The following is a 7,082-nucleotide window of genomic DNA, read 5'->3' as shown; positions in this document are numbered from 1 at the left end:
TATATTTATACACACACACACATATATATACACATACATATATACCACAATTTATTTATCCATTCATTCTTTGATAGGCACATTTGGACTGTTCTTTTGGCTAATATGACTAGTACTGCTATGAATATGTGTATACATGTATTTGTTTGAGTATCTGCTTTAATTCTTTGAATAGACATCTAGGAATGGGATTGCAGGGTCATACAGTAATTCTGTATGACTTTGGAGAAGGCAATGGCAACCCACTCCAGTGTTCTTGTCTGGAGAATCCCAGGGACGGGGGAGCCTGGTGGGCTGCCATCTATGGGGTCACACAGAGTCAGACACGACTGAAGTGACTTAGCAGACTTAGCAGCACAGTAATTCTGTGTTTAACCTTTTGAGGGAAGACCCACTTCTTTTTGAAGTGGATGGGGAATTCTTTGTGAAAGGGGGTGGACATTTTCCCATAGAAGACCCAGAGGTGATTGGATATCCTCTACAGACGGCAGGACTGTGTCTTATTTCTGCATTCTCATGGCTTAGCACAGTGCCTGGCACCATAAACATGGCTTAATAAGGATTAGTTGAAGGAATCAATGAAAAATCAATGAGAGACACTATCAAATATAATGTAACATAGCAAGGGACATAATGTTTTAGCAGTTCTTTTTTTCTTTTATTTCCATTATTCTTTCCTTAAGTCATTGTAATCAGCAAACTTGTAATGGGGTGACATTGCCAGGCCCCTAGTACAATCAGGAAAAAAATTTCTCCCCAGATGTGTGGGAGACAAGGATTGGTGGTCACCTTCAAGCCATGAAAAAATGTGATATTAACATGACACAAAGCTTTTGTGACAATGGGCTCCTCTGACTCAAGGATTACACAAAAACTGTAAAATGCGTTGCAGAAATAGGACAGAGGGTTTTCTTCTGTTCAGTCCACATCCGCCCTCTAGTGTCGAGAGCTCCAGGTAAGCTAAGGAAGGAAATGGAGCCCACTGGGGCCCACCAGTCTCTCAGCGCCTCATCCCCCTGCCTTAAAAATGACACTGGGGTTCCTTTACAACACCTATTCAAAGAGAAAAGCACTGACCGATGTCAGGGGCCCAGGCTGCATCCCCTCTTCTTAAATTCACAAGCGCTGCACCTCCAGCCATCTCACGCACTTAACGTCCAAGCTGGGTCCCCAGACCTCTGGGCCTCAGAGGAAAGGGTACTGGAGTCAAGTGTCCAGGGAACTCAGGATGCCTAAAGAAACTGTGCTGTCACTGGAGACGAAACGGGAACCCGCCAAAGAAACTCGCAAATACTTTTACCTTCAGCTGGAATGTATTGACTCGGGGTTAGATTGTCACTGCTAATCTCCCATTTGCCAAACGGTAGCTACCTATGTCTTGAATAAATTGAAAATAGGAAAATAGGTAATAATTTTATATATGTGGTGGGTAAAGAGTGCAAGGTACGTTTTAAAGTGTTTAACATACTAAAAGTGGCCCTTCACAGTGAAAAAATCAGGACCCTCTTCCTTGATATCCTGTTGGCCTTGGAGATACAGATTAACTAGGTTGCTTTCAAGATGGAGCATTTTCACGGCCAGACCCCCCTCATCAGACATTGGGAGCAGCAGTGATTCTTTAGCCTACACTAGTGAATGGCTCATAATGCTTTCTAGAAAGTGCTCAAACTTTTATCCCTTTGGGCTCAGAAGCTTTTGAAATCTCCTGAGAGTCTACTGTGTAAACTCCGAATTCCTTGGTCCTTTTTTCTTTTTTTCCTCAGTTTTATCTGCCCCAGTTCCTCTCCGTCTTCCAAATGACTCCAGTGCCCTGATCTATCAAGTCTTCTCACCAAACTATGACTATATTTTGAAGGTTTATTCATTCATTAAACACTTATTTATTAAAGGCTCGTTATGGGCCAGGCATTATGGTAGGTGTTGGCGAAAATGATGACAGATGTGTCTCTGCTATCACGGAGGCTACGTAGAAGAAGTGCCGTGATGTGGGAAGGTTGGAAAGTCGCTCAGTCATGTCCAACTCTTTGCGACCCCATGGACTATACAGTCCATGGAATTCTCCAGGCCAGAATACTGGAGTGGGGAGCCTTTCCCTTCTCCAGGGGATCTTTCCAACCCAGGGATCGAACCCAGATCTCCCGCATTGCGGGCAGATTCTTTACCAGCTGAGCCACAAGGGAAGCCCTAGAATACTGCAGTGGGTAGCTATCCCTTCTCCAGTGGATCTTCCCAACCCAGGAATCAAACCAGGGTCTCCTGCATAGCAGGTGGATTCTTTACCAACTGAGCTATCAAGGAAGCCCGGCAGGGGGCGGTGTTATAGGAGTCCATAACCAATACACGAGGTTTATGTGTAGAGAGAGCAGGCAACCCCCCGCCCCCAACAACACACACACAAGTAGGTGGGATTTAAACAAAGATCTGAAGGCTAGGAAGGAATGAACCAGGTAAAGAGGAAGAGAAAGGGGTCCAACTTGAGAGAACACCACGGACAGATGCTCCAAAGTGGGAAGCGGAGATTAATTAAATGTCCTTGCTTACTCCCGCACTCTCTCCCAGACCTTGTCCCGACAATACCTACTAATACCTTTAAAAGCAGGGCTCAAATCTTACCTCCTCTTGCTAACCATGACCAAAAAGTATCATCCTCAACTGAACTATATTCTTTTCTCTGTACCATTTAAATGGCTCTACTTCCCTTAGTGGTTCAGGCGGTGAAGAATCTGCTGCAATGCAAGAGACAGACGTGGGTTTGATCCCTGGGTCGGGAAGATCCCCTGGAGAAGAGTATGGCAACCCACTCCAATATTCTTGCCTGGAGAGTTCCATGGACAGAGGAGCCTGTCGGGTTACACACAGTCCACGGGGTTGCAAAGAGTGGGACACGACTGAGGGACTAACACTTTCACTGTTTCACAATCCATGACTGCCTTTTGTGCAAGGGATTAGAATGTTTGTTATGTTCTCCTGGTTATATTATAAGTTCTGGAAGAGCAGAAATCTTTGCATATAGTAGGAACTCAAATAGTTGTTGAACTGAGTTATGTTTCTTTACATTCCTCACAACAGCTAAACTTAAAGTGGGCAGATATTTTTGTGAGCAAAATTAAAAGAATGAAAAGTGTTTTATTGTTCAGTGAAGGGCAGGGATCATCAGGAACTATGAAGGGTCTGAGATCTTACCTATCTGCAAGATAATAAGTTAGCCTGCCACAGTTACCCGGACGCTGGCAGAAGACCTGAGGCTAACAAACCACTTGAGCATCTGCATATTTGCCTCAGTTCCCCTCCCCCTGAGTCTCATGGCATGATGCAGATGGCCCTGGCATGTGCCTGCGTGTGCAGTGGATTGCATTACAGAGACGAACCTTGAGCTAGAAAAACCCAAATCTTTTATAATAGGCAGTAGACTTGAAGCCTTTCACTCCAGAGGGAGAAACTGTACTTCCCAAGACTGTTCATTATACTGTCTTGCAAAGTTCTCTCGTCCTTAAAAAGAGAGCCCATAACAAAAGGCAGACAGGCCTCTGTGCACAAGCCATGCAGAGTCTTGACAGACCTGTGGAGAGCGGCCTCCCAATGTTGAGCAAAGTCAACAGGCTTTAGTACTAAAAATAGCTGCAACTCATTGAGTATTTATATGTACCATATACTATGCTAAGTATTTTATCTGCATTAGCTCCTTTATTCCTCTTAACACACGAGAAAATATTAACACATTTATGGAAAAATATTTTTTATCAAATAAGACTTTCAGCAGACAAATAATAGGAGCAGTGGAGAGTTTGGGAACACAAGAGCGTTAGGCAGGTCTCACATGCATGCTCAGTCACTTCAGTTGTGTCCAGCTCTTTGCGACCCCATGGACTGTAGCCCACCAGGCTCCTCTGTCCATGGGAATCTCCAGGCAAGAACAGAGGAGTGAGTTGCCATGCCCTCCTCCAGGGGATCTTCCCAACCCAGGGATCAAACCACGGCTCTTACATCTCCTGCATTGGCAGGGGAGTTCTTTACCATTAGCGCCACCTGGGCTGCCCGGTCTCAGTTCAGGTCAGTCGCTCAGTTGTGTCCGACTCTTTGAGACCCCACGGACTGCAGCATGCCAGAGGCCTCCCTGTCCATCACCAAATCACAGAGTTTACTCAAATTCATGTCCATCGAGTCGGGGATGCCATCCAGCCATCTCATCCTCTGTCGTCCCCTTCTCCTCCTGCCCCCAATCTTTCCCAGCATCAGGGTCTTTCCAAATGAGTCAGTTCTTCACATCAGGTGGTCAAAGTATTGGAGTTTCAGCTTCAGCATCAGTCCTTCCACTGAATATTCAGCACTGATTTCCTTTAGGATAGACTGGTTGGATCTCCTTGCTGTCCAAGGGACTCAGGAAGTGGCTAAATCTATTAGCTGAATACCACCTGGACTCATTCCATCTGCTATCCCTGCTCCTACCTCTGTACTTCTTTGGCAAAATGAGGCTGTGTGGGCTCCCAAATTCACTTGCTGTAGTTCCAGCAAACTTCAGAAGATGATTAAGAATCCCTGAATTCAATTGCTAATTCCACAAAAAGGAATATGATTGGCCCCAACATCAACACTGTGTATGTACGTTGGGGAGAGAATTTTATAGTAATACAAATAATAATGTGTATTAATATTAAAGAGGTACACTTTTTCATAACCATTATTGAATTTAAGGTAAATAAAAATTTTGTGTTCTCACTGGTCTGTATCTTCCAGTATACTGAGAGCTCCTAAAGAGCAGCTGGAGTTATTTTTATTAATAATACCTGTTGACTTTACTTATATCATTTAAGAGACTTAAAATCATATTGGGACTATATTTATATATGTACATAAATTAAACATTTTCTTGTCACTAAGTTTTTTAATACTTAATAATTGCATAATATTCCAATTAGGAATATTTCTGCAGGTTACTGAATACAGGACAGAGGAGCCTGGTGGGCTACAGTCCATGGGGTCGCAAAGAGCTGGACACAACTGAAGTGACTGAATATCTTTATTATCTCTGTGCTGTGCTTAGTCGCTCAGTCATGTCCAACTCTTTGCCACCCCATGGATTGTAGCCCACCAAGCTCCCCTGTCCATGGGGATTCTCCAGGCAAGAATACTGGAGTGGATTGCCATGCCCTCCTCCAAGGGATCTTCCCAACCCAGGGATCAAACCCAGGTCTCCAGCACTGCAGGTAGATTCTTTACCATCTGAGCCACCAGATTATTTCTAATATGTCATTATTATAAATAACACTTCAAGAGCTAAAATTTTAAAAAAATCTTAGCCTCAAGGACTTCCCTGGTGGCCCAGTGGCTAAGACGCTGAGCTCCTAGTGGAGGGGCCCCAGGTTCAATCCCTGGCCTGGGAACTAGATCCCACATACCGCAATTAAAATATCCCTTGTACAGCCAAATAAATAAATAATAATAAAAACTTTAAAAAAAATCTTAGCTACAAGGTAATTTAGAGTAAATTCTTAGAAGTGAAACTAGCTATTCAATTTTTAGAGTTTATATATTATTACATTGTTTTCCAAATACGTTGTACTAACATAAACTCCTGCCAGTAGCTTGAGCGACCGTATCTGATGGTTTATTTGGTAGAACTGATCATTATTTTTCAGAAAATCTTTAACAGGTAATAATGGTATATCCTTCTGTTTTACTTTTTTTTTTTTTTTTAACTGTGAGATTAACTCTTTTTGAGGAGGGGTTGTTCTTTGTCTTTCAATTTTTAAATAATCACTTATATTTCCTCTCCATACACTGTTAAAGCCCTGTCAGGAGTTGTGTTCTTTTCTTTTTTCCTCCCTACTTTAAACTTTTCATTTTGCATTGGGGTAGATGCTTTTGAACTGTGATGTTGGAGAAGATTCTTGAGAGTCCCTTGGACTGCAAGGAGATCCAACCAGTCCATTCTAAAGGAGATCCGCCCTGGGATTTCTTTGGAAGGACTGATGCTAAAGCTGAAACTCCAGTACTTTGGCCACCTCATGCGAAGAGTTGACTCATTGGAAAAGACTCTGATGCTGGGAGCGATTGGGGACAGGAGGAGAAGGGGACGACAGAGGATGAGATGGCTGGATGGCGTCACCAACTCGATGGACGTGTTTGAGCGAACCCCGGGAGTTGGTGATGGACAGGGAGGCCTGGTGTGCTGCGATTCATGGGGTCGCAAAGAGTCAGACACGACTGAGCGCCTGAACTGAACTGAACTGATAGCCGGTTAACAATGTTGTGGTAGTTTCAGTTGTACAGCGAAGGGACTCCTGTTCTTTTAATGTGTCTCAGTGCTTAGAACTGTGCTTGTCATGCAGCTGACACAAAGCTCTGAAAACAAATCCGTAGATTGAGTGGTAACTTTACATTCTTATAAGCATAATTAAGCCACTAAAACCTGACGATTGATTACCACTTTGTTGTTTTGTTAGTTGCTCAGTGTGTCCAACTCTTCGCGACCCCATGGGCTGTAGCCCACCAGGCTCCTCTGTCCGTGGGATTCTCCAGGCAAGAGTACTGGAGTGGGTTGCCATGCCCTCCGCCAGGGGATCTTCCCCATCCAGGGATTGAACCCAGGTCTCCCGCATTGCGGGCAGATGCTTTACGGTTTACGCTAACAGAGAAGAATTTACAAAGAATACATCCCCGCATCTGAACCCCACAACTACTGTGTGCTGCTATTTTCAACACTTTACCATGTGGGGAAAACTCTGGAGTAACTAAGGTCTGAGCGAGATAAAATGGTGATATATCAATCAGGTCGTCCCAAGAAACGAGAGAATTCAATAATGTTCTTGCCTGGAGAATCCCTGGACAGAGGAGCCTGGTAGGAGGCCGTCTATGGGGTCGCACATAGTCGGACACGACTGAAGCGACTTAGCAGCAGCAGCAGCAGCAGCAGCAACAGCAAGACAGCAACTAAACCGAATAAATATGGTCCTCCCGTACACTAGAGGGCGAAGCAGCCAGATTTGCAGCAGCAAGAAATGAGAAACGAGAACCTTGGGGGGACTACACTTCCCAGAAGTGCTCTGCGCAACTCCCGGCATGCTCAGCGGCCAGGGCCTGCA

Source organism: Bos grunniens, chromosome 29 (assembly GCF_055505025.1).
Source record: "Bos grunniens cultivar Pamir isolate PY7600 chromosome 29, Bosgru_T2T1.0, whole genome shotgun sequence".
Lineage (NCBI taxonomy): Eukaryota > Metazoa > Chordata > Mammalia > Artiodactyla > Bovidae > Bos > Bos grunniens.
This window is presented reverse-complemented; position numbering follows the sequence as displayed.